The sequence below is a fragment of the Pseudopipra pipra genome, chromosome 2 (assembly GCF_036250125.1).
Source record: "Pseudopipra pipra isolate bDixPip1 chromosome 2, bDixPip1.hap1, whole genome shotgun sequence".
Taxonomy (NCBI): Eukaryota; Metazoa; Chordata; class Aves; order Passeriformes; family Pipridae; genus Pseudopipra; species Pseudopipra pipra.
In genome coordinates, this window is record NC_087550.1 from 18,917,195 (window position 1) to 18,944,748 (window position 27,554).

The 27,554-nt window shown below is 39.4% G+C and overlaps 1 long non-coding RNA gene across 1 annotated transcript in view; it reads right to left on the reverse strand.

The window, feature by feature from the left end:
- The window catches only part of LOC135409103 (uncharacterized), a 128,727-nt gene extending 107,565 nt beyond the window's left edge, over positions 1 to 21,162 (reverse strand). The window contains exons 1-2 of the long non-coding RNA XR_010428020.1: positions 20,824 to 21,162; positions 5,859 to 5,935 (exon numbers count right to left, since the gene is read on the reverse strand). This is a non-coding gene — a long non-coding RNA (uncharacterized LOC135409103). The remainder of the gene's footprint in view (positions 1 to 5,858; positions 5,936 to 20,823) is intronic.
- Between the last annotated feature and the right edge of the window lie 6,392 nt (positions 21,163 to 27,554).

A 27,554-nucleotide genomic window follows, 5' to 3' on the forward strand; every position in this document is an offset into this window, starting at 1 on the left:
GGTAATGAGTTTGTCAATGTTCCTAACATCACTATACAGCTGTAATCAATGGATTTAATAAAATATTGATATCTGTTTCCACAGTGTTTCTATTGTGCAGCAAAAATCTTTACGTAATCTAAATTAAACACATCTGCAATAGGTTGGAGACTGCATATCATTCCTTGCCCTAGTGGAAAAGCTCTGTGCCACCCCATCTGCCAGACTTCAGAAATATCACTGAATGAGAGGGCTGCTGTAAAGAAGTACTTGCTGTTTTATTTGAGATTCTGTTTAGCCTGGTAAAACATCCCCCTATCAATTTGTATCACTGAGCTGTTGCTGAGCTACAGGCCCAAGTCTAATCTCTGATTGATGAAATGCATCCAACATGACATTTGACTCAAACTGCTCATAAATAATAATAATACTACTTTACATTTATACAACCCTTTTCAGCAAGAGCTCTCCCAAAAGGCCTTTTTGACCTCCAATTTATCTATTGTGACTGTCACTGAATTAGAGACAAGTGTAATGTTCTCTTCTCCACTGCCACATATGACGTGGCAATAGCTATGAGACAAATTACATTTCTGATGAGAATCCAGTCATCTTAGCTACGTGATGCTCAATAATCCATCCCAACAGAGATCACCTGTAACCTTATTAGTGTCTCAGTGATTCAGACATCTGTCAACTGTATAGAAAGCTGCCTGCCTGGTAAGTACTTCCCCCTTTTTTCCAAATCTGGAATCTCTAACCCTCAAATAACTATGCAGACCTTAGCTTGACAATATTTACTCTAGAAAAAAAATGATACTTTTAAGTTCAGGATTTTACAATTCGCTGTTGACCAAAATCTGAAGTTTCCTGAAGTTGAAAAAATAAGGTTCCTGGACTTATTCTGAATTTAAGGTGTTTGTGCCTCAATCCTAACCAAGAAATTACCAAAACATTCAAATTTACCACCATGACACTGTCATATTAAAAAGATTATGTAGGTCATATCAAAATATGGCTTTGTTCTGCTTGTAGTCATGATTTTTTTCCACCTTGCCTTACAAGGATAGATTTTCAAAGGCATCTAGGCATCAAACAATGCAGATAGGGATTTTCAGATTCATGTGCTGTGCCTATTGCAGCTTGAAGCCTAAATCCCATGAATAAAATTGCCTTCAATAAATCGTGAAGCCTGGTTTTAACAACCTGCCAATGCACAGCACCTATCTACATATCTAAGAAACTCACTGTAAGACATTTTCTCCCTGCTCCTGCTGAAAGCAGATGTTCAGTTCCTATTGCCTTCCAGAGGCATAGAATTCAGCCAATCAGACATTTTTACTTCTGTGTAAAAATTCGTCATTTGATTAATAGACAGTATAATGTTTTTTTAAACAATCATCAATTACTTAGGTTACTTTGAAATATCTTTATGGCTCCCAGACTATGCCAAAGACAGCTGGTGACAAATGTTACAATAATACATGGAACACATGGTAATAGAAAGAGAACACACCAACCTGGCACTTGAAATTCTTAGCTTCTATACAAGAGATCCAAACATAAATTTCTGTTCTCACCTTGCAGTGAGAGCTCAGGGATTTTAGCTATTTTGGTGTGATTTTTTTCCTCATCTCTGGCTTTACTGTAAAATTTTAAAGAAGCTTCTTGTTCATCCAGCTCAGCTCTATTCCCAAGATTATACCCATAAATCCATTATATAGCACCTTGTTCTTGCAAAGAGGCCAATGTGATCAGCAATTATCAAAAGTAAACAGGATGCTGATCTTATCATACATTATACATTGAATCGATAGTGAGAAAAAAAATCTAACAAACCAGTGATTGTCTGAACACATCATAGCCTGTTCTGTCCTTTCTTTCTTTTCTCACCTGCTGATAGCCTTGCCCCCAAACCTGTAACAGTTCCCATTTCTGTTTAGTATCTGCATGTCACCACTTGAAAATTCAGATATGTATTTGCTATACAGAGAGAGCAGTTTTCAAATCTGTGTTTAAAGTAAGGCCACAGGTAGAGTTAAAAACCTCACAACTCTCTCAGTATTTCAGCTCTAACAGAAGACATCCCATAAACTTGAAGTTTAGCTAAATACCTACTATATGCCACCTATGCAACCTGGCATCTGAGAACCCTCCCTTTGATGTCAGTTTGATAAGTCAGTGGTTCTGATCTCATAACCTAAGCCTGAGCAACTCATGCCTTACCCAGGAAGTAAGCACAGATAAATGCAATTGAGAGCAGCCCTGAGGAGAAGGATTTGGGAGTGTTGGTGGACAAGAAGCTCAGCATGAGCCGGCAATGTGTATTTATTTGCATCCCAGAAAGCCAAACGTATCCTGGGCTGCATCAAAAGCAGTGTGGCCAGAGGGTCGAAGGAGGTGATTCTCCCACTTTGCTCTCATGAGACTCCACCTGCAGTGCTGCATCCAGATCTGGTGCCTCCAACATAAGAAAGATGTGCACCTGTTGGAACAGGTCTAGAGGAGGGCTACAAAGATGAACAGAGGGCTGGAGCACGTGTCCCATGAACACAGGCTGAGACAGTTGGGGTTGTTCAGCCTGGAGAAGAGAAGGTTCTGGGGAAACCTTAGAGCCCCTTCCGGTACCTGAAGGGAACCTACAAGAGAGCTGGAGAGGCACTTTTTACAATGGCATGTAGTGACAGAACAAGGGGGAATGGCTTCAAACTGAGAGCAGATTTAGATTAGATATACAAAAGAAATTCTTTATTATGAGAGTGGTGAGACATTGGCACAGGTTGCCCAGAAAAGTTGTGGATGCCTCACCCCTGTAAGTGTTCAAGGCCAAGTTGGATGGGGTTTGAAGCAACTTGGTCTAGTGGAAGGTGTCCCGCCCATGGCAGGCCGACTGGAAACTAGATGATCTTTAAGGTCTTTTCCAATGCAAACCATTTTATTATTCTATGAAAAGTAAAGCACTTTCTAATAAAAATAGTTCAGACCTCTGTTGAAGCCAAAAGGAATTTTGATAGTTCTGATTTTATGGACTGTAGACTAAGGTAGAAAAAGTATGTTGATTTTCTTACAGGGGATAGAAAGAGAGAAATGAAAGCAGATGGATCTGCCCTAGCAGTGAACCATTGGATACAATACTTTGCTTCAGTGAGTATCCAAATGATTTTCAGGTAGTTTGGCACATAGGTAATTTATGTGCTTCATTCTCTGCCTGCTATTTAGAAGCTGTTTCTCAAGTAGAGATTGTTCTCTGAACTGTTCACCTTTGCATGCACTGTTTCATTCTTAACTCTTTTAATATTCTTCTTAAGGTTAACTTAGTGAAGTGGATTCACTACACTTTTTTATTGCACTTAGAGACTCTGCTTGTGGCTGGGGTTAAACTAAAAACTGCACGGGTGCTCTTAGGTGACTGCTTCCTTGATGATTGCATGTATCATGCAACAGAGGCTGTCCCAGCCATGATATGTTTGCCATCACTGACCAGAAGCAACTATCATGGCACAGTGCCCCTGCAAAGGGCAATGCTACCAAGTACCTTGGTTTATGACCAAATATATGAATTCTTCTTTAGAGTCCTCAAATATAAAAACTGGCTCCTAGATATAGTATATTTCATTTAATATTTTGGAGTATAAAACAGAAGTCAGAAACACTAATTGCTGTCTCATATGAGCTATATCAGAAGACTGTGTTAAAATATACAGCTCAGGTACCCCAATTTCCTGACCCCACATACAGCAAATCAAAATGATCATTTGGCGGAGGAATATCAGACACTCAGCTCATACCAAAATGAACTGAAGGTTGTGATGACTGGGGAGTGAATGGGTCTCAATGAGGAGACAATGACAGTCTCTGAAAGGTTGTTGTCTCCACTGGAGGGTGGAGCTGGGCTCAGCACATCCCTGCACCTCCAGTCTTGGCCTCAGCAGCCCCTCTGACTCACTTCTTAATGCACAGAGCAGTTCAAACACACCATCACCCCTGCATCAGCAGAGCACTGCTGTAAACTCCAGCACAGGACATGTGCTTGAAGGGCTTGTGAGCTACATATGATATAACATATGGACATTCAGAATATACACGTGGAGTCTGAGGATGCCCAGGCTCCCTGGAGATAAGTAGCCGTGGTCTCTAAAAAAATTCTTACTTCTGTATTCCCCATTGAGATATTTAAAAATCTGACAATATTTTTATCCTTACTGGTTGGCAAAGGAGTTTAGGATAAAGTAATACTATTGTTATTGACAGATACAAAAACTTTAGAGGAGGCACCTGAAAAACCAACGACTCTATATCCTCAACAGGACATTAGTACCTGGAAACCATAATGCTGAACTAAGCATCCAGGTTCAAGCAGTCAAGCAATCCAAATGTGTATAACAGTGAAATTATTATAATGAATTTCCAAGTATCGCCACCATATCTATCTGGATTAGGCTACAAATACACACAAACTTGCATCTTTGGAGATTCCCAAATCTTTCAGAATCATCTGAAAGGCTACAGAGCTGACACAAGTAGACTTACAAAAGAGGATAAATCTTGGCAAAACACTGCATAGTAGTTCAATTATCCTGCTTCAGGGAAATCTAATTTAATTGCTGGAATGCAATCACTTCTGATAAGGTTTGATACTAACATCATTTAGTGTCAGTAAACGTGTCTTCACCAGATGTTCTTTCTACAACAACTAAATAAAATTGATAGTCACCCACTTCAAATAACAAAGTATTTGTTGTTACTATAACTTGTTAAAAATCCAGCCAGAGGTCAATAACTAACTTCATTAAGAAAATACAAATTATAGCTTCCTCTAAAAAAAAAAAACCTGCCCCTAGTATTTCTTATTGTAGAGTTCATTTCCTATATTCACAGTTTCTCCTTGCTCAGTACTTCATTACTGTGTGGCTCACTTCCTATAGACTACTCTGCTGTGCCAGTTCCTGGAGGGTGAAATGAAGTCCAGCATCTTATCTCAAGGATGTTAAAATGAACTATTGCAAAATTTGATGTTTAAGGGTGTTGGGAGACTGCTTTCCCATGTATCTCTAACATTTGGACAGTTTCAGTAAATGAAGCTGAGCATATTTTTTCATTGTTCTAGTTGTGCAAAGACACACAGGTGAAGACAAACAATGTACAGCTCCTGTAGTCTTCTAACACCGCAGGTTGTAATATCAGGTATAACTAGAACTCATGCAGACACTCCATGGTTAATGCCAAACGAGGGAGGTAGGACAGCCATTCTTATGTCCTCGCACGTTTTAATGTTCTTTGATATTTAAGGAAATAAGTACTTATTTAAGGAAATAAGTACTGAGTAAGAGGTTCTGATTTGCAGCATGGTGGCATTTGGAGTGTACAAGGGCAAGGAATGCAATGTAATCCCGATGTCAATACTGAAGCTATTTTTATTCTACAATTCACTGACAAATTCTTATCACAAGTAATTTGTATTTATGAAACCATATAATAGACCCAAGTGGGTTTTTTTAGATGTTAAGCCTATCTACTGTAGTCACACTGTAGTGAATGTATCTTTTGTTAGCATTAGCACTGAGAATGTAAAACTGGAATAAATTTTTATTACCTAGGGAAACTTACATATGTAAATTTAAGCAACAAAAATCCCCAACCTATCAGTATTGAAGTTTTCTTGTTTTGTATGGTAAGAAACCCTTAAAATAATTAATCTTTTGCAAGGGCACAGCTTAGTAAGATGCGTTATTTTGGAAATAGACCTTGAAGCTTCGTAAGCCTGCAAAATTTGCAAATAGATGAGAACAAACCCTTAGTAAATTAGATAAGGTAATAAAGTATATACTCTTTAACTAATTGTAGACATAATGCCTAGGTATTAATATAAATTAGCTCACCTGTGAGGATGGTCTCTCTTTTCTTAAGAGCTGAATAGGTTTGCTGTGACATTGCGACAAAAGTCTCTGGAGATGCTCTGTGGATAATGATGAATATTGAATTAATTTCCACAGCATTAAACTACACTGAAACATTTGATTCCTAGTTGTATTACTTGTTTTGTTCCCACCACCCTACCAAACTTAAACCATGTATCTTTAGCTTGAAAATCAGAGCACATACCATAGACATCATTCTCCTAGACAGTCATTGGCTTATGAGAAGAGAGAACTAGGGTCTGCAAGTGAAATTTTGTCAAATTTTGTCCAAGGTTTCACAAAAAACTGTTACCTCAAAACATGAATGTGCTGTTACCTCAAAACATGTTGGGAGTGGAAGCAAGAAAGCTTAGACTTTCCACATCTCCAATTATGATGCACAGTGATGACTCTTAGAAAGTTGACATCTTCCAATGCTTTCCACAGAATTATTCTCTTTATAGGTTAAGAAAAAGCCTGCACTATCTTGGATGCCACTGTGTGGAAGCCCCTGACACTCCTGACTACAATACAGTCTTGTAGTACACAGAAGAAAATTTCATTCATCTCCCAGAGGGCTTCTTGATCACAGCCATCAACATCATTTGATCTGAAAACAGACAAAAACTCTCTTCAGAACAAGCTACTTTACCTACAGACAGCTGTACCTGAGCCACATGAGAACATTTATGGTCCCTAGAGAAATGGAGAGTTGTATGCAGAGATCCATGGTCAGCATGATACTGCTACACAAATATAGAGGGAGATTAAAGGACAATTCCCACCCTATTCTTCTGTGGCTCACAATAATCTTATTCCAGTTCCTATTCCCCTTTACAGGAGGGACCTACAGAGCATCCAAATGAAACTAAGGAGGTGTGGGAAAGCAGGGCAGATACAGAGGGTAAAGCTGTGAATCCTGATTATGAGAAATCCCACAATGCAAGACTGGCACTGGAAGTAATGAATCCACCGCTCAAACAACTGGCTGCTGTTGCCTATAATCCTCCAAGCTGGTAAAGAGATTCTCAAGGTCCCATGAGACTCTCTACCTGCACAAGCTGACTCGTCTCTGTCTGCGATTTAACCCAACTCCAATAGCTCCCAGGCCCTCAATAACAGTGTGACCTGAGCTGGAGCTTGGTTTTCAAGAGCTTGATGCTATTTCACATTACAGAAGTTTCCCCCTTATGTGTCATGAATATTTTCAGCACAAGTCTTGCTTTTCTTTATCATGTCTGAATCTGTAGCATCAGAAATAAAAAATATGATCGAGGAAGATCTGGAAAAACATCTCTCAATTTGTTTGGGGTTTGTCATCCCCAGAATGAAAGACCGGTTGCTGGCATGGAGTAAAAATTGGTCTTTCAGAAAACCTCCTGTGTTGCCAGCAACAGTTAGATTAGCAGAGAGCATTAATCAATCCCCACTGGTACTACATATGCTAGTCTCTGAAAGGCAAGAAATACTTTTTAGATAAGATTTTGCATACACAGCTAGCACAGAGTACAGTGAAAGAGACAGGTACAAAAAGGTACAAAGATTTTGTTTGACTGAAAAATGAGCCTTGTCTCAGCTGCTTTGACTAGATCCCAGTTAACAAGAACATCCTTTCCTTCAGATTTTCATCCACGAATGTGTATGATTTTGTGGGTTTTAAAATAGTGAAGTGCTTTGAGGGGAAGCCATATGAGGAGCAGCTGAGGTCACTTGGTCTGTTCAGCCTGGAGAAGGGGAGACTGAGGGGAGACCTCACTGCAGTTACGACTTCTTCGTGAGGGGAAGAGGAGGGGCAGGCACTGATCTCTTCTCTGTCTTAACCAGTGACAGAACCTGAGGGAATGGCCTGAAGCTGACTCAGGGGAGGTTTAGGTTGAATATTAGAAAAAGGTTCTTCAGCCAGAGGGTGGCTGGTCACTGGAACAGGCTCACCAGGGAAGTGGTCACAGCACCAAGCCTGACAGAGATCAAGAAGTGTTTGGATGATACTCTCAGGTACATGGCGTGACTCTTGGGGATGGTCCTGTGCAGGGCTAAGGATTGGACTCGATGATCTTTATAGGTCCCTTCCAACTCAGCATATTCTGTGAAAATGGACTTCAGATAATTGCCTACTTTGTAATTTGCACATTCTTAAAATCCTATTTATTTTTTTGCAGCATCAACAGCCAAAGTATCCAGGGTTCAATCCTAACTGCCACAGGAGCCCATGAAGGAGCCACACTGAACAACGATTTGGCAAACTTCTCTTCTATAAATCTTCTCAAAATAGATCATCAGGATTGAACCTGACTGTCTAAGGCACTTACAGTCTCTTTAGGCTAATCATTTACCAGAAGATATCCAAAATAATTTACAGACATTTTTTCTGCTCTGTGCCGGATTTAACCTGAAAACAAGATTTGTTTCCAATTTCTGATTCCTGACAATTTGTTTCCAATTTCTGACAATAGCTAAAATTAAAAGAAAAACAATCAGAGGAATAAAAGTAGAGTTGGCTTTGGTTGTTTGATTTTGTTGGATTTTTTCAATCAGAAAGACAAAACTCCAAATAGTCTTCACAAAAAATACAGTAAAACTGAATGTCTATGCATATGATGACACTTGAAAATAGTTTTCTTAGTGTATCTTTATAAGAGTGATTTGTAGTATCCACTCATTTGAGATTACTACATATCACTTTCTTTTTTAATTGCTAAAAAGCAGTTCTTTAGAAATGACAGTTTCTTTAATGTTTATATAGATAAGCCTATTAAGAATGATTTTAACACTAATGTGTTAACCACATTGTTCGTTTTTCTTCACATTTTCAATTACGCTTTTAACGTACCAGGAAACCCTCTTACAGCACAGAAATTGTTCCAGCAAGTACTGGAAACCATCAATGACAGACTAAGTTTTCAACATTATTCCTGTCAATGCTAAATAAACAACACAATAGACTGGCCTGTAAACCAGAGGATCTCAGTTTGTGATATGAAAAGTACCCACAATTTGCAAAATATCAGAAAGTATTTTAAAGATTAAGGGGGAAGGGGAGGGCAGAGTGGAAGAAGAACTATTCCTACCCATTAAATCAAGGAAAGAATTTAAAAGGAAGGGAAATGCAAGTACTGGGTGACTATTTGAAATTCAGTCTAATTTTTATCTGACTGAATGTCACTGTGTCAAACCATGTACACCACAGTCCACAGTAAGAACAGTTCAATCTTGTATCAGTGCAAGTGCAACCTTGACTTTCTGAGGTTTTCCTTCAGAAATTACCTATTCAGGCTGCATAATCTTTATTATTGCTGAAGGCTTTAATATTTTCACATTGCTTTGATAACCGTTGGAGCATAAAAACACAGGTATTCCATGTAGCTCCTTGTAGAATCACTTTCCAAAACAGAATAACTCTGATTTACCTTAGAAAGTTGTATTTCATAATTTAAGGGATCAGAAAATTCTAAGTACATATTGGCACACACACACACACACACACACAAAAGCAAAGTCTGGTGTTTGCTTTTAACCTAGTCGGATCAAACTCAGTTACTGCATATGAGCATGTGTGTGTTTTTATCTGCCTCTCTCATCCAACTAACTTTTAAGCCAATTTCAACAACACTGAACAGAGAGTAAAGGTCTTTGAAGTAGGTCTCAACATTCTGGATGTCAAATTTTCTACAAAATTACTGGAAACAGGTAGTTAGGTAGAGATGAAAGGCCATCCCTTGCCTGCACTGGGTATGTTACAGTGAGACCTCAATTCATACCAAGCCTTAGGGGATTTACAGAGGCCAGAGAATTGCTGAGTGTCCCAACATGAGAAAAGTTTCCATCTGCGCTCATGTTTTTATTAACTGTGACACAAAGAATGCTACCATGGGACTCCAAGCCACTAAGAACCAGACTTCATTACTGCCACTGCCCAAGAAACCACTTTTCCAGTTCTCTTAGGGTGTGTTAGCAACATGCACAAGTAATAAAATCTCCCCAGAGAAGAGCCCTTTCTCTGCCATATAAAATGATTAGTCTTACCACAATACTGTTTTGTTCCTGAATCCAAACTCTGGAAGCAGAGAACTTAGCTAGAATGCCATATCTCATACAATAAGGCTGAAAACCACATAGATACCAGCATTCATGTTCATGCATTGAGCTTTTAACTGACTGTAAGTCATCCTGCTCTGTCCTTAGCATGACTCCGTGGAAAAGAGCTAAGATTAAGCTATTTTTCTTTTTCTTTTGACTCTCTAGTTTTTTGTTATAAAGACAGCTAAGGAAGGTTTAAACCCCAGCACACATTAGAGCTGCTCAAACTCACATCCAACTGCCAGTAACACCAGCTGCAAGACAGACATATAATCTTCTTTCTCCTTAGAATGTACTCCACACCAAGAGTTAGGGGAACATATGAATAATAACATATTGCCTTTAAGAAATCTAGATAATTCAAAGTCTTTGGGCTATTTCTTGGTCTCACAGAAACAGAAGACAAATGTGACTTGATTTTTTTTAATATATACAGGTTTTGATTATTTTTTTCTTTACTCCCTAATCTTCCTGTCTAGTTAACTAAAATACAATATGAAGTACAGTTTGTAAAAAAGACATGAGACATATGGTTTTCACAGAGAGGGGAGTGGCTGCAGAGATGCTTGCAGGGGATGTTGGTTGTTTGAAAAGGGAAAATAAAAGGATTTCAGTTGAGCATTTTATTAACTATTGCTTTTTTCCTTATCACTGATTACACTTGCATTTTTTTTAGAACTTTCTCTGCCTTCTCCTACGCTACAGGAGATGCTGAAATGAATAGGGATAATATGCAGAGCTAAATCAGTCATTTGTTATCTAGCATTTCCTTGGGATATTAAGATCCCCTTCCTTCTGTCTGAATATAAGAACTACTACTTATGGAGCTACTTCAACAATATTTCTGGTATTTTTTATTTTTAACATTTAAACATCAAGTCTCCTGGAATGTACTGCTTTGTTTAATATCATTATCAATGATCTGAATTGAGGGATTGAGAACACCCTCAGCCATTCTGCAACCACCACCAAGTTGGGTAGGTTTGATCTTCTCTAGAGCAGGAAGTCTCCCCAGAGGGACCTGGACAGTCTGGATCAATGGGCCGAGGTATGAGGTTCAAAAAGGCGAAGAAGTGCTGGGTCCTGCACTCGAGTCACAACAATCCCACACAGTGCTACGGGCTTGGGGAAGAGTGGAAACTATCCCAGTGGAAAAGGACCAGAAAGTGCTGGCTGACAGCCAGCTGAACATGAGCCACCGTGTGCCCAGGTGGCCAAGAAGGCCAGTGGCATCCTGGCTTTTATCAGAAATGATATGGCTGGCAGGACTAGGGAAGTGAGACTGCTCCTCAAATCCTGTGTTCAGTTTTGGAGCCCTCACTACAAGAAAGACATTAAGGTGCTGGAGCGTGTCCAGAGAAGGGTGACAAAGCTGGTGAAGGGTCTGGAGCACAAAGTCTTATGAGAAGCAGCTGAGAGAGCTGGGGTTTTCTAGCCTGGAGAAAAGGAGGCTCAATGGAGACCTTATAGCTCTCTGAAAGAAAGTTGTAGTGAGGTGGGGAACAGTCTCTTTGCTCAGGTAAGAAGTGATGGGACAAGAGGAAAGACATGCCTCCAGTTGTGACAGTGAGGTTTAGAGTGGATACTGGAAGAAATTTCTTCACTGAAAGGTTTGCCAAGCACTAGAACAGGCTGCCTAGGGAAGTGGTCGTGACGCTATTCCCAGACATGTTCAAGAGATGTGTAGTCATGGTGCTCAGGGATATGGGTTAGTGATGAACTTGGCAGTATTAGGTTAATGGTTTGTCTTTTCCAGCCTAAATTCTTCTATGGTTACCAGACAAAGAGTCACACTCAAATGACATCATTATACAGGTCTGTAGCACAAGAGCACCTTGAGTTTTCCTCAAAGTGCAGACTTACAAAATTGATCCTGCACCCTACTACCATCCTTTGAACTGTACTCCATTCCCAAATTTCCCCCTATAGTCTTAGCATAAGAGTCTGCAAGGGAACTACAGGTCTACTCTGGCTGTGCCTTCTGTAACAGAAGTATCAATCCCGTTATGAAACTGTAATCACTTGCAGCAATAAGTGTCTTTTGTCACTTCCATGACAGTAAAGGAGGCAAAAAAATGTGAAGAAAGAATATTCATATAACTTAAAAAACACATTTTCTGCCCCATTTTCCTCACTTTGCCTCCTTCCCTAGGGACATTAAGTATAAGCAACCATAGATTTTAACCACCACAGAAAAAGGATGTTAGCATTAGTCTCTGAACATTTACCAATGCTGGTGGCTGCTTGTACTTTCTCATCACTCTTATGCTGCCACGGTTTGATAATGTTCAGTGAAATCCAGAGGTACCAGTCATCAGTGCTCAATAGCACTGAACATAATGAGTGATCACGTAAAAACATAGTAATTTATTCATGAAAAGATGGTAGCTCTGCAGTTTGTGATTACAATATCTTTTAGGCTCAACAACAAAGAACTTCTGTCCACAAATAACATCAGTGAAGTAATTAAAAGAAAGAAAACAACCAATTCTATTTGGTCAAAACGGAACTTTTGGGATGTTACTGCAAAAAAAATCAGAAAGTTAAAACAAACAATAGCTCTAGTAAAATATTTTTGCAAGCTTTTGTATTTCTGAGTAAGATGGTTTTAACCCCTCCTCATGGGGCATCACTCTTGGGAAATCTAATTAGCACTGGACAACTGCCTAATATTTACATTAGGTTTAGCTCTGCTGGCTTCAACTAGAATTGCAAGCAGTACTCCTTATTTGGTCTGCTTCATTTCATGTATACTCACAACTTACAGACCCCTCCATATTACAATTCTTTTTCCTCACTGCAAAATTTTGCTCCAAGGCCAATACCCTTTGATAGTCTACTTCCTTCAGCTCCGTGGGAGGAGCAGGGGTAACAAGCACAGACTCTATTTCCTAAAGAAGGAATAACTTATTCTTCCATTTCCACCTCAAATTCCTCATGCTTCCCTTGATATATACTGATCACATGGGCAGGGTGAGGATAAAGTAAGGATGTTTGGAATCTGGCAATTACCAAGGAACTTATCATGCAGTATAAAGTGTCATAATACTAGCTATAACTTTTAAAAACTTGCCTTTAAGCTGAAAGAACAATAATAAAAATTGGAATTAGTATTAAATATTTATATTCTGCATGCTGGGAGAGAAGGATTATGTCACACTAGAAAAAAAAAAAGCCATAGAATTCAGCAGTTAGACTTCTTAATTCTGAAAAATTGCAAAGTGGGGAAGTAAAAAATCTAGTCGAGAGTTGAAGTTTTGCCATCTGTGTAAGAAATGACCAAGACCAAACTTATTTGGAACAAAGTGAAGGATCAACTCCAATTTCTCCATGGGACTCATCGTGATTTGGAGGAAGGCCAGAAGAAGGTTCTCAGGGAAAATGTGTCTTGAGTACATATCCATCCAAAAACAAATCAGGAAAACAATAATGTGATTAAATTTTTCACATTTTTTTCTACACTTACTAATCAAAGACTCTCTAAGAACCTAAAAGACTACATTACAACTTTTCAATTCCCCTTTCTTGAAAAATTCTTTAATTTAAATAAATATATGGAAAAAACATAAGTCTCAACTCAAGTATAAAACTGGTTGTGACTGTGCTCTCCCCTACTCTTTGCCAAGCTGCTGAAGCTGCACCCCTATAAAGAGAGGCAGAAAGGCCACCATATCATTCAACCCTTGGATATTACCAGAGCAGGTTTAGCCTATGATAGAAATGTAAGAACAAGTTACCTGACAGCAGAGGTACACAAAGACAGAGCTAGAAGGGAACAAGAGCCTCAGGCTCATTACTGGATAAAAGGACCATTATCAGAAAGCCAAATGTATGAAGGCTTATCTGCATTTCTAATTTGGAACTGATGGTTTAATTTGGTTTGGGAAATCTATGACTCTAGGACAGAAAATTCTCTACATCTGTGCCTTGCTTCTGAATTGGGAAACTGATTAATGGGCTTGAAAGACAGCTAAGGCTATCACAGCTGCAGAATAATATAAAGTAAGCTAGTTAGGAGTTTTTATCTTCCAAAAAGGCAGGACAAATAATAGAGCTTCACCACACAACAGAAGGCCTTTCACACTGAAATATTGCCGGCTCATTTCTATGGCAGCATGAACACAAACTGCAGGGTGTGGAACAAGTTGCAGTCAGCTGGTGAAGAAGGCAATTAGCAGGACCAGAAAACTCCAGGCTATTTCCCTTCTTCCCACACATTATTTTAAGAAAGCACCACTGCATGACACATAACTCCCCTTTCTACCTACTTCAATCTATACTCAAGGAACATTAAGCAGGTAAGGCAGGGTAATGTTGCTCACCCAGCAGAAACTAAGTAAAGATGAAGAGGGAAGATCCATTCATCCTGTCTTCCAAAAAAAAAAAAAATAAAATAGAAGGTGTCAAAGAAGACTAGCAGATGTCTAGTGCAAAACATGATGCCTAGGGAATCTCCTTGGCACAGAATACTACTGATTTAAAACCAAAAAAATTACCTGCGTTCAAATAGTAACTTGAAAAAAAAAAAGGAAAATAATAAGATTCCTCATTTTTATCACATTAATGACACTTGGAAATTTCAGTTTTGTAGAGCTGAACTAAATGATTCTAAGTGAGTATCCTATCTGAGCCAGAAAACATAGAAAAAACATTGCAGAAATAATCTTGGCAAATTAGCAGAAAAAATACTAGATGCCTGTAAAATTAGATGTTGGTTTTGTCCTCTAATATGTGAAATGCAGTATTTCATACTGATTTGTCTTCTGTGTTACTCAGACTTTGTAGTTAAACTGCCAAAAGTTTACACCTAGTCATATATCTAGCAAATATAGGAGGTCAGCAAGTAGACAGCAAATGGAGTCAACCATATATCCAAGGATGAAATCTGAATCATATATAAAACAACAGGCAGTGAGATTTCTTCATCTGGCTGAACTACAGTAACTACTCTGTAACTACTAATCCCATCAAATTCCATTTTATGTACTTCACCAAAACACTTGGCATCAGACACAGTCTAAAAATCAGTTGGAGAAGCAGTGTCTCTCAAAGGCCATGCTTACATGCCACGTGTATTTTTCTTCTCCAAAGACATTTGCCACAACCACTTGGATGGGCAACCTACAGAAACCTACCTAGGACCTGCTTATGTTCCATTATTACTTTGTTGTTGATGTTCAATCAAGATACAGTGAAGGGATTAGCCTAATTTCCTACAGAAGCAGCCCCAGTGTTACACTCAGGTAGTGTGTGTGCCTTGGCATATTCCGTATTCCAAAATTATAGAATAAGGAAGAGGGCTTAAAGTTATTTAGTTCCTACAGATTTCATACAAGACAGAGCAGAGAAGAAGGACAACTAGGATTAGTAATTCTGAAAGTTCACTCCCCACCAGCATTTTTATCTTTTTAGGCAATTCTACAGGTGAACACAGCAAACCACAGTTTGTCAATACTCTGCAGAAGAGGGCTAATAGGGAAAATAGAGAAAAATGTTCTTGGTGGTTGCAGAGACAGCAGAATACCTTTGCATATTTCAGTCAAAAAACACACATTTAACCAAGAGGCATAACCTATGAGATTCCTTCATCCTACTGCTTAGAGAAATTCTTGCATTTTTTCCACAGAAAGTGAGTGCCTTACTCTGTTTATTTTGCTCCTTGTTCTCTTTTGTCTCCCTACAGTAATAATCTTAGCCAGCTCCTTTCTTTGCTTCTCCATTGGGCAGTGAACAGTTGGGCTTTCAGGTGTATTTTGTATTCTGCTGAATGCTTTCTTCTCCACTGGGAAAACATTCTAAAACTGTACTTCAAACTTTGTCACCTTTTCTTCTAAGGTGAAGCACCACTGCATAAGATGAAGAACTTGATATATTTTAAAATCAGTAAAGGATATTTTTGTCCCTGGTGTTATTACAAATTGTATCTTTGCAGTATGTTATTTATTCATACATTTACTTCTCTCATTCTCTTAATAGCAGTAAGATCACAACTGCAAACCCTGAATTCAATCCATTTGTCTTACCTGGGCTCTTCTTTCCTTGCTGCTATCATTGCCTCTGACAAAACACTGGCTTGTACACCTATGTAAAGCTTAAAATTAATAAATGTTCCATTTACTTTCAGGGTAAGAACTCATTTATCTTCTATTGAAATCTCGCCCATTGCTCTTGTGAAGGATTACCTTTCACAAATGGTGCTGGTGATGTCCTCTCACCCAAGTTGCTCATGGACAGCTAGTGTTTGCAAATTTGTGGAAGTCAATGTAGCGCAGCATAATGCTTGGATGTTTTCCAGAGTATATGGCTTTTTGTTGCTTGTCCTAGTCCAGGCAGCTCTGCATGTTGTTTTTCTGAACTCAAGACTTTAAGCCTTAAGCTTTACTTCCCTTTTTACCTACTTCTCCTTCCTGGGCTTTCTGCAGTGACCCCAGTGTCCTCTCTCAGTTGTTCTTCTCTCAGTTCTGCTCATGTGATTGCCTTTCCTTGTCAAATCACCACACTTTCTTGAAGGTTAATTCAAGTTTTCCAAAAGTCTCTCTCTTGACATGTTCCGTTACACCCCATCATAAGCTCTGATTTGCAGCCCCTTGCAAACTGACAAATCAGCTCTTTAGCCTCAGAAGAGACACACATTTTTCTGTGTACTCATTTTCTTTTTCAACTCAGTTTAAAAGCTGTGTCTCATATGGTTCACTTTTACCTGGAGAGCAGAACTCACTTCTCAAATTTCTGTAATGTGGGATATCAATTAGTCATCTCTGCCTCAGGAAACAGTAAGACACTATAAATACGAGTCATCTGTTGTCATAAAAATGAGGCTATATTCTGTCTGTTTTCCTCGCCACTGGCTCCCAAAGCTCTCCGTGCTATTTGAGCACATTTCCATCATCATCCACATTTCCAGAGAGGTAAATTGCTACCAGTAGTTCCTTAGCTCAGTACTATCAGGGCTCAACAATCATTGAGAGCCAAGCAATTTAGTAAAAATCTCAATTTTTCACAGAGATCCATTTATTTCAGGGCGTGAGCTCTGACCTCTTAATTACATAGGTCTTTAGACGATGTAACTGCCTCTTTACTGCCAAAGCATCTTATCGATATGCTTATTACAGACATGGGAAAAACAAGGCAGTCCATGGAAGATTTGTGAGGAGAAAGAGGATTCATAAGGGACTATTTGAAAGAGAAAACATGAAAACAAAGTTAGGTGCAGAAGAGAGCAATAACCTGACAAAGGAGAGGAAAAAGCGTAAGCAAGAGGCTCACTTAGTTTTGCTTCATTGCCCTCAATATACCATGGACCATTTAAGAAAGATGTCATGGAAAAGTCTAAGTAAGGTGTTACCCCTGCAACAAGAATCAGTCTTATGAGAAAAGGTGATTTTTTTTTTTCCTTCATAACCCAAAAAGGAGCATGAAGGGGCTCTTCATGTCCCCTGGTCACCAGCATGAATTCCAGCTGATAAAATTAATTTGACATAATGATGTGAAATAAAGGTAATACTTTCTGTTACAACCCTTATAACTGCCAAAAATTAGGTCACTAGATTTATGGTCCTTACTCTAGGTTATACCAGTGCATTAGTGAAAGAAAATTACTGAGACCAGCAAAAATAGGAGGATTTTAATTCTCCTGAAAAAAGGACCCACATGATACTATGGACAGAGATTGCACTGAACTTCTGGTCTGGCTTTTGGATGTTATTTCTTGCTTTACCTCCTGTGTGTGTCTGATGGAGCATTGCCAGCTCTCCCAGATTTGTACAGCCAAATGATTTCAGCCCCTGGGGTGGAGGCTATTCAGCTTAGCTGACAATGTTAAGTTTTTTTCTTTTCCTTGGTAGCCCAAATTAATTTTATTTTTCCTGTTATTTTCCAACCAACACAGCAATTAATTACGTATATTTCAGTCTTAAAACCAAGCTTACTCTCTCTTCTCCCAGAATCATTCTACATCTACTAGGCTGCGATCATTTCTCTATTCAGCTTGGCACCTGTATTTAGCAAACAATAAACACAGGACAGGATGACCTTGAAATATGATTGAACTCAGCATTCCACCCATAAGAAATGTGGATGCATGTGTGTACTGAGGGATTTCAAAAGCCTTGAAGGAATTTGTTTAGAGGTTCGCAGAATAAAGTCCTTGTTTTGGAAACACTTTTTTTCATTACAATTATCAATTCCAAGGAGCTCTTTGGCTTTTCGCTTTTCAGTTGGAATCCTATTCATATTCACATTAATTTGATTTAAAGTTGACATAAACTGAAGGAAAATGCTTGAACAAAATTCATATTCCCTTTATCTATGCACCAAAAATAAGAAGGATGCAGATGAACAAAATATTTCCTTTTGGACAAACGTGATTTATAGTTTTCTTCTCTCCAGCTGCCCTTCTTCTCAGATTTGTGTGTTAGCTCCAGGGTGTTTTAGCAGTGCAGCATCAAACTAATCCCTTTATTATTCATCTAATATTACCTGAGTGTGGCCCTACCCTAGGTTTCCTTTGCCAGCCTGCCAGGGTGACTGGTGGGCTTGGTCCCAGGGAGCCCACTCTCATTTCTCAGGCCAGCTGCAGAGTTCCTCTGGGAGCAGATTTTGTGTGGTGAGGGGGAACAAGAGGACAGAGGGAAAGAACGGGAGCCATTTTTTCCACAACAAAATAGAAGCAGAGCTAGCTGCTAGCTTGAGCCTCCATCCATCTGTCCATGCAAATCCTTCAGATTCAGAGAGAATAGAGATGAATGTTTTGCTTGCCTCTTCCAAGAGTCCTTCATCAGGCTTGTCCTCTCCAGGACACAGAGAGTGAGGGGGATTGTACAGGGTGATACAAGTACCCCCGTGGCTGAGTCTTTTGGCCAGGGAGCAGGCAGTTCACAAACTGAAACTTTCAGTATTGCACTTAGAGAAGATGAAACAAGGATTTTTACTTTCCATTAGTACTTCACCTATCCAACTGCTGTGTGGATCAGCACAATCAATCACCTAACAGAGAAGCCCTGTAAAGGTCAAGCAAAATTTCAGTGCAAGACTTGTGGGATACATTAAAGTGGTTGCTCATGGCAGAACCTACCGAAGGCTGTCATGGGTACAGAATTCACTGTATATGATAAGAAAGCAATGTTTTTAATATACCTTTCATCCAGAAAGGGAGTCTCTACTACCTGAGTTTAGAGATGACTTACACCTGAGGAGTTAGGCTGCAAAACTGCTCAAATTCTTCTGTACTGAAAATGCATCCATTTTCAAAACTGGTTCATTTAGACAACAGCTAATTCCTTTGGATTATCAAATTCAAGTTTTCACCAACTGGAATTATTTAGACTACAATTACGTTTTCAATTTTTTTAAAACTAGCATGTGAGAAAGCATATGAAAAATGAACTCCTCCTGAAGTCACCATTATTGTTCAAAATATGTTTTCTTTGGGAAATTTAATCAGGCTTTGTTCACAACACACGGGAACAAATTCACTGTTTCTGCAGGGCTGAGAGCTCTTCTGAGCATAAAATACAAAGAAGGAAGAATTGCGTATCAAATTGCAACTAGATAAGGAAATTTATGTGATGAGAAGAGTGAAAGAATTTGGTGGATCATTGGATTTTGACATCTCTAGTTTTGTGGAAAATGGCACGTGAGTCTTTCATAACCATGAGTGTTTAAAGCTCATTTGAGCAATCACACCCCTCACAGCATACTTGTTCTCTGACATTTATGCTGCCAGGGCTCTCTCAGCAGCCCCCTCATCACAAATATCTAATGCCACCTCCTGTGTGATTTAATTTTCCTGTGAAGGTCTTTTACTCACTGCCTTACCACATTGTTTTGCTCATGGTTTCTGATGAAACCATAGTTAAGAAGATATCAAACATAATATGAAATGGAGTAGGGGAAAGCATTTAGTTCTTGGCAACTTCAGTGAAGTTAGCTGTCCCACAGAGGAGGATATTTTGATAAAGTACATCCTCAGAAAAAAATACTTTTCCTCAACTGAGCTGAAGTGTCATACTTGGACAAATAAAAATCTTGAAGTTGTATCTTGGAATAAAAAATACTGTAACTACCATTTCAGGATAAAGTTGAAAATATTCCGTACATGAATAGCAATTCCTGTTAGTACTTGACCCTTGGAGAGGTCATCAAATGGCAATCTCTGAATGAAACCAGGAGGCTTGGCAGTTCCTTGTCAAAGTTGATAGAAAGGACAACTTTCAGTTGTTGGCTACAATTTTTTTTCCCTTTCCCCAGTTGAAACTGTAATTGCGAGGAGTTTTTTTGAGAATGTGAGACTAATTGAAAGAGTGAAACCATGAGGAGAATGGAAATAAGGGAGAACAATTTAGCAGCAGAAAATAGAAAACTCAAAAGGAAGGAAAACAAATGGACTCCAGGGAAAAAAAATTAAATTATATTTTAAGAGTCTTACTGATGGCTGATGAGGAAAGGGGTTAATTAGCAGATAAGGGATGAATTTTGCAAAACTGCTTTGGCTGAAGAATTGAGAACTTCAACAAAAGCAATAGAGATAAACAGACCACAGACCCTGTGAAAGGTGAAACAGCAAAGCCTCTAGAGATGTCAGACGCTGAGGGGCTTTTACTGTAGAGCTGATACCAACAAACTGTGAGCCCAGGCAGCAAGGCTTCTCTGCATAAAGATGCAGCTGCTATAAGAGCTGTCTGAGGGATACAGAGAGTGGAGCTGCTGCTGCAATAAACTCAACATGTTTGCATTGTCTGGTAAAATCCATTAGCAAACTTTAAAAGTCAGAAGTAAAGAGGTTTCCATCCTCTCTAACTCTATATTCTTGGTATATCAGTAGGTCAGTTTTGTTGGCATGGTGACACACCAGACAGATCTGTTTACTCACCTGGGCTGCTGCCATACCAAAACACCTCGGTGATAATCCACGGGTCATGTGGCAACGGGGGGACAGGATCAGTAAGTGAGAGGGATGCCACAGAACAATTTCTTGCAAACCATCAAGCCCCTTCAGTCACAAATAACTTTCTGTGCTAAAAAACCTGCAACATTCACCTTTTACCTGCCCTGCAGGAAGAAAGAATCTTGAAGAAAAAAAGAGCATTTTCAAAACCAACAAGACCTGCCCGTACCCTCATTTTTCGCCCGGAAACTATTGCTGTTCAATACAGAAACCCGCCCGGTAGGGCGCCCAGGTTTATCCCAGGCTCCAGGACAGTAGTCGCTACGCCCTGAGCAGAGGCACCGCAGGAGACGCGGGAGGCTCCCTCCGGCTCCCGCGCTCGGGCTGTGCGGCTGCGGGAGATGCCAGCGGGGGGCGCTCCGGGAACGCCGGGAACGCGCCGGCGGGGCCCGCCTGGGGGTCCAGCGGGAAAGAGGGAATTTGGGGGACAATAAGGTCGGCATCATCCCTCCCCTCCACAGCTCCTTTTCTTTCAACAGAAATAATAAGCTCCTCGGTGAAACTGACCGAAACCTAGGAAAAAATACAGGAAGGAAAACTAGCAAATCTATCGTCTAAACATTGCTGGGGGATGGGGGGTGTTTGGGTTTTTTTTGTTTGGGTTTTTTTGTGTGTTTTTTTTTTTTTTAAATAGCAAAATAATAGCACAATATAATTTCATTAGCAACTGGAGATCAGAGGCGTCCTGGCTTGTTTCCAAGTGCTGTCTGGCTGAAGAAATGAAACATTTACAGAATTTATCAGCCTGCTATTAAGTCTTCAATCCTGTAACAAACCCTTATTTTCTCCACCCCCTCTCCAAAACCCCCCAAGAAATCCTTGTGTACATGTCCAACGAGGCTCCAGAAATAAGTCCTTCTATTTTCAGTAAGCTTATTTTTTTTGTACAATGTGAGAGGTTGAAGATACTGCTCACTGGGTGTTGTAGAGAATTTCCTGTTGTGTCTCTATAAACATCATGCAGATTCTAGCTAAGTGACTGCATCTCTTACTGTTTAACACCTTTTTTTCTTTTGTTAAACAGTATTTCCTGTTCCACAGCAGCTCGGGCTCTCTCTCAGATCTCATCACCTCGATCATTTCATCCTGAACGAGCACACCATCTTTTCTTCTCCATCTTCTCCCCTGAAGAGATCCTCCGTGCCTCCCACACTGCCCCTCACAACTCACAAAGATGATTCCTACCTCAGGCTCCTTCCTTGCAACCAAGCCTGCAATTGCATCACTGCCCCCCTTCCTGCCCCCAGCCCCTCTCCTGCTGCCTGACCTTTCGTGGCAGGCACAGCTGGTTGCCATGATTTATTATTCCCTCACTAGCTGTGCTCGCTCGGGCATATGGGGTCCCACTGCAGAAAGGAGGCTGTGGTGATAAACTTCAGCTGAGAAGATGACATTTAGCAGAGGCCCCACGCCTCAAAGCATGACACATCCTTCTGCTACCACCTGATGTTGCATCTCTGTCTGGACTCCTGGTCTGCTGATGCTTTCCTTCACACAACCAAGCACACTTGGTTGTTTAAACTTCCTTGTTTAAACTAATAGAATAACTAGTTTGTGGATGACTGAAGGACTACAAACTATTCCTAATTACCTCGGGAACCCTTTTTGCTTCCTTAGTCATGCACTTTAAAAAGTCCTCTGATTAGAAAGGGATACTTAAAGGCTACTGAATATCTGCTTGAATGCCTCATTAAAACAGAGATGTGAATTCAGTCCTGTTCTTGTTGAACAGGTGTACACATCATAGCTGTGCTAATGGACACTTTCGGTACAAACATGGAAAAATGCTGAGGCTGACCTGGCCTGATTGTACTTTAGGTGTCCAGCTGCAGCATTTTCATGTGGCAAATGAAGACAGTTATAAAAAAGTGTCCATTTAGGGCTCAGAGATCAGTTTTGTTACTAATTTCTTAGACAGTCACTGGATTATCTGATCGGTTTCTTTTCCCACCTGAAGAGACTCCTCCGGAGAACAGAAAAGAAGCTCCAAACAAACTAGAAAAGTTTCAAAAGACAAGACCTGCAATGAAATGTTTGATGAATTGGGTGGCTTTGATCTAGGGAAGAGAAAATGAAGAGAAAGCTTGTAATTGGATATCATCCTTGATAGGCTAGATCTTTCTAAAGAAAAATTCCCGAGTGGCAACTCAGGCAACCTCTCAGACATGAATCAGGCATAGAATTGATCATGCAGAGGACTGCCTGATACTCTACCTTATTCCCAAACTTTTTTCATCTTGTTTACAGATTAATATACAGACACTTTGGATGTTTAGCAGATGATTCACTATTTTTCTCCTTGTCCACACTGTTACCATATTATGCTATCTGTTCTCCAACTTAGTTTTAAGCCTGTGTTCAGCTTGCTTCAAAGAGGAGGGAAATAACCTGTTCTCCATGTCCCTGGTGAATCAAAGAACCATGTAAATTGCAATAAGGTAGATTTAGTTTAGACATTCTGAAAAGCTTGCTTATGGATAGGAAAACAGGAGAACAGTTCCATCAAGGAGACCATGGAGTCTCCATCCTCTGATGTATTTCAAAGCAGGCTACAAAAAAGATCTGTCAGAATTGAGAGTTCCTGCACTTTGCCTTTGGCCTGAGATGATGCCTAGGAAAATTGCAAGGCCCCTGCGTGCTGTGTCCACTTAGAGGCAAGGAAGAAAACATCTTTGGCAAAAAGGAAGGGAAGCAGTGTGTAAACAGTGCTATGGTAACACTAAAAAGAGAATTCAATTTACAGCACTGTCATTTTAGTACTTATCAGGAACACTAAGTTTGCTTAAATATACAATGTCTAGCACAGTAATTCCCTCAGTTTATAAATTAACTTGTCAAAATGCTATTGCTTTCACATCTGTGTTTGAAATTGATTTTCACCTTCACAGATACGACTAGAGATCTATAGTAACTTTTCTTTCAACTTTGTTTGATTTTGTTATAAGGCATTTTTAAAGAAAAGATATTTTACAGGCAATAATTAATTAAGAAAAAAGCTACTGTAAGTCAGGAAATCATGACTCTTTAACCATAAGAGATGAAAAGAAGTTAAGTGAGAGTGCTAAATTGTAACAAATATCAAAAAATGAAAACACACAACAAAAAGGGAAAAAAAGATCAATGTGACCTAAAATATAATTTTTTAAATCTATAGATCACTGGTTATAATTTTAGTACTGAGCTTTGTACTTTTGTAGCCGTGTAATATGCACAAAATGTAATTCTGGATAAAGATGTGATAGAATAATACTGATAGTATAAAGGAGAAGCAGCAGCACATTTTAAACTGAATAATTGTGACTGTGTCTCTACCGAGAAGCAGAGAATTGTTGACCCTCTGTTTTGCTGCACCATGTGAAATTCAATCCAACCAGATGATCCCATTTGAACTTGGAACTAGTTTCTTTTAGATTACTATCTGTTCAAGTATCCAAATACGCCTCCAAAGTGCTTGAAGATGAAATACAAATAATGGGAGGTGATTCTAAATTGCTTGGACTGTGAGTGAGCCAACTCTTTTCTTCAAAACTTATTTCCTGGAGAGATTCCAGACTTATTTTCAATTAAAACAAGAATGAAACAACTTTTGCTGTACGTGCTCTTCAGAGACTCCTCTTCTTCCTCAAACTGCAGCTCCGGGGCATGTGACTTCATTTAAAAAAATGAAACACTTTTAGGCCATCTGCGTTTTTCTGCATAGCAAGCAGCCTTATGTAATCCTGTTCTGCTGACCTCTCTCCTGCTGCAAGGCCAGTCTGCACAGCCATTGCGTTAGGAGGAAATGGAGAGAGGCCTTTTGGATTACTCTCTCCTCTAGCACAGTCATAAATCAGCCTTCCAACTCCTACACTCCTGGGCACTGCATCCGTTGTTGTGTCTGACATAACGCCATCCCCTGGGTCTTAAAGCACATGTCCTGGTCTTGCCTTCTCAGCTGAGGATTTGTGGGAGGGGATGAGAAATTCCAAAATCTGAATTCCTTCGGAAATCAGTGTCATTCAGTGTTGGTGATGTGTCCCCTTGGCTTATCGGATGAGCAGCCCATTGCACGTCACCCTAAAGTTTACCACAATTAGTCAGGGAGCTAATCCAGAACTGGGAGAAGGGTAGTGGCTGCATTGTTGGAAGGCCAGCTAAATGAGAACATATGTGCTACCGAGGAACAGCTACAGCTACGTCCTTCATTCCAAACTACATTGTGAAACAAGGCTGACACAGCCCTAAAACTATTAATTTCCTGTCTTGTTGATAAACTTCAGTACTCTGTTTAAGAACTATGAGGCTAGAATGAATTTCTCTATACCTTCTCGATCCTCTTACCAGTTTTCTAAAGGAATCCTTTCTGGTTTGATTAAGGTAAAATTGAGAATATATAAAAATAAAACTGCTATTACTATTACTACTGCTATTATACTATCGCAATGTATATCTACCCTTGCTACAGCATTTTCTTGGGTACCTCTTCAACAATGCCTGAGATCTAAGCATGTGGCAATTTAAACTGCAGAAGCAAAACCAGAAAAAAAAAAAGCAGGGCAAATGTTTCTGTTCCTCAGTTTACCTATCATTGAAGCTGGAGCCATAAAGGCCTTTCACCTGAAATTCATTCTGACAATTGGAGACTGACTAGTGTTTGGTATCATTTGGGAAGGACATTAGTTCTCCACAGAGTTGGAGGCCCTACTTCTGTGCTGAGAGTTTGAACTGTAGGCATGTTTTTGCAGCTCTTTCAATGTTCCATCTAGCCAAAAACGCAGGTCGTTCCTTGCTGCTGTCTCAGATACATTTGTTCACTGAGTTCTATCAGTGCACCACTTTTCATCACATACACTAACACATACAAGTATTGAAAACCAGTGTTTTATTCTGTAAGATACCAAGGTGTTTGGAGACCTGAAATACGTCTGTGACACTTGGAAGGAAAGCAACACCAGCTTGAAACATCACCAGTGATGTATTATGCCATCTTGACTGTGGTGTAATTTCTATTTTTACTATATGGATTAAAAAAAAAAAATAAAGTAACATTTTCCTGTCAATGGAAATAGAAGCAGCTGGTTTTAAGCAAAAGTGTGTAGGTCAGCAGACAAAAAAGACAAAACAGAGAATGCCATTGCTCCTGGTACAGAAGGATGGCCATGGTCCCCAACAGAAATGGTTTCATTTTGGTTCTAATGAAATGATCCTGGGGAGTGCTCCAGCTAGGTCTCAAGGACAACCAGCAGGGTGGTGGCTTAAAAACAGGGTGTATGCTAGAAGGATTTACGCCAGAACACCCTCAGGTTCTTTTGAGAGTGAGGTTACTTTCTGTTACTTTCTACCCTTTACAACTACACAACTATTTTTTGCACCCCCACCCTTTCACTTGCGTAAGATTTCCAGCAGTGTGTCTGAAATTGCAACCGACAGGCCAATATTCAAACACCTTGGTTGCCTGGCCACTCTCTGTCCCCAGTATGACACTTCAAAGGGCAGCAGGAACTGTTTCACTGCAGATTACTTAGGAGATAAAATGTCCTATAGGAGGAAATGATAGAAGATGAGAAGGAAAGGAGTGTAAGAGGTCCTAGAGAAAGAAGGATGGGGATAATAAACAACTACTACAGACACTCCACACAGGTCGTATTTTACTCTTGCTTTACCTTTTGGCTTACCTAAAAGTGGCACTTTGAGAGTTCTGCTTCATACCTAGGGAAAGATGGAGACCCAAATGCCCACAGGGTAAAATTAATAGAAATTCTCAATATGCCATCTCAGTGTTTCCATTTTGCCATTTCACACTGTCATTAAAACTAAATGGTAGCACTGTAGCCATTCTCTCTTTCTGCTTTCTAATCTTTCCTGGTATGAATGCGAATAACAATTTTGAAATAAAAGTTGAGGTTTTAACACAGCCATGGAATACTAGTGTCATGAGCCTATAAAACAGGTTTTACACATTATCTCTTGGGATGTAACTGCAAAAAAATGCAAAATACAGACTGCTGATCCAGCCTGTGTACCTGGAACAGTTTTTCCCCGTTTCTTAGCCTATTCCAAATGTCATTTGTTATTTTTTTTCATAGCAAATTGCATGGCTACATCTAACATAGAGGATATTTAAGCGCTGCAATAATTTACACAGGAATTTGGCCATTTCTCCACCATTTGGAGTCTTTAATCAAATCTGGAGTCTTTCTGATGATTTGCTACATTTCCAGCAAAAAACATCAGCTTACTACAGGAATTTTTGAAGAAGAGTCCATATTTTTTAAGAAGTTATTTTAGATAATAATAAAAATCATTTAGCAACATGAAATGTATTATTCTTCTTCAATAGAATTATTCTGGAGTGATACCCTTATAATTAAGGCAGAATATGATTTTACAACTAAAATATCACATTATCAACCACACAAAAAGAGAACCATCACTGATTTTTAAGTTCACTGTAACCATCACTATTTCTGACTTTTTTTTGAGTGCCTAACACTACATCACTAACAGGCAAAGCACTAATGGAATTAGCAAAATTATCTGGAAAAATAAGGGGTTTTTTTGCTATTATGTATTACATAGGCTTTTTCCTCAGAACAGATTTTTGGACACCCATTCTAATGTCTGTGATCTTTTAGGTAATCATAGGATGGAAGTGCTTGTTTGAGAGATGAGGTTTC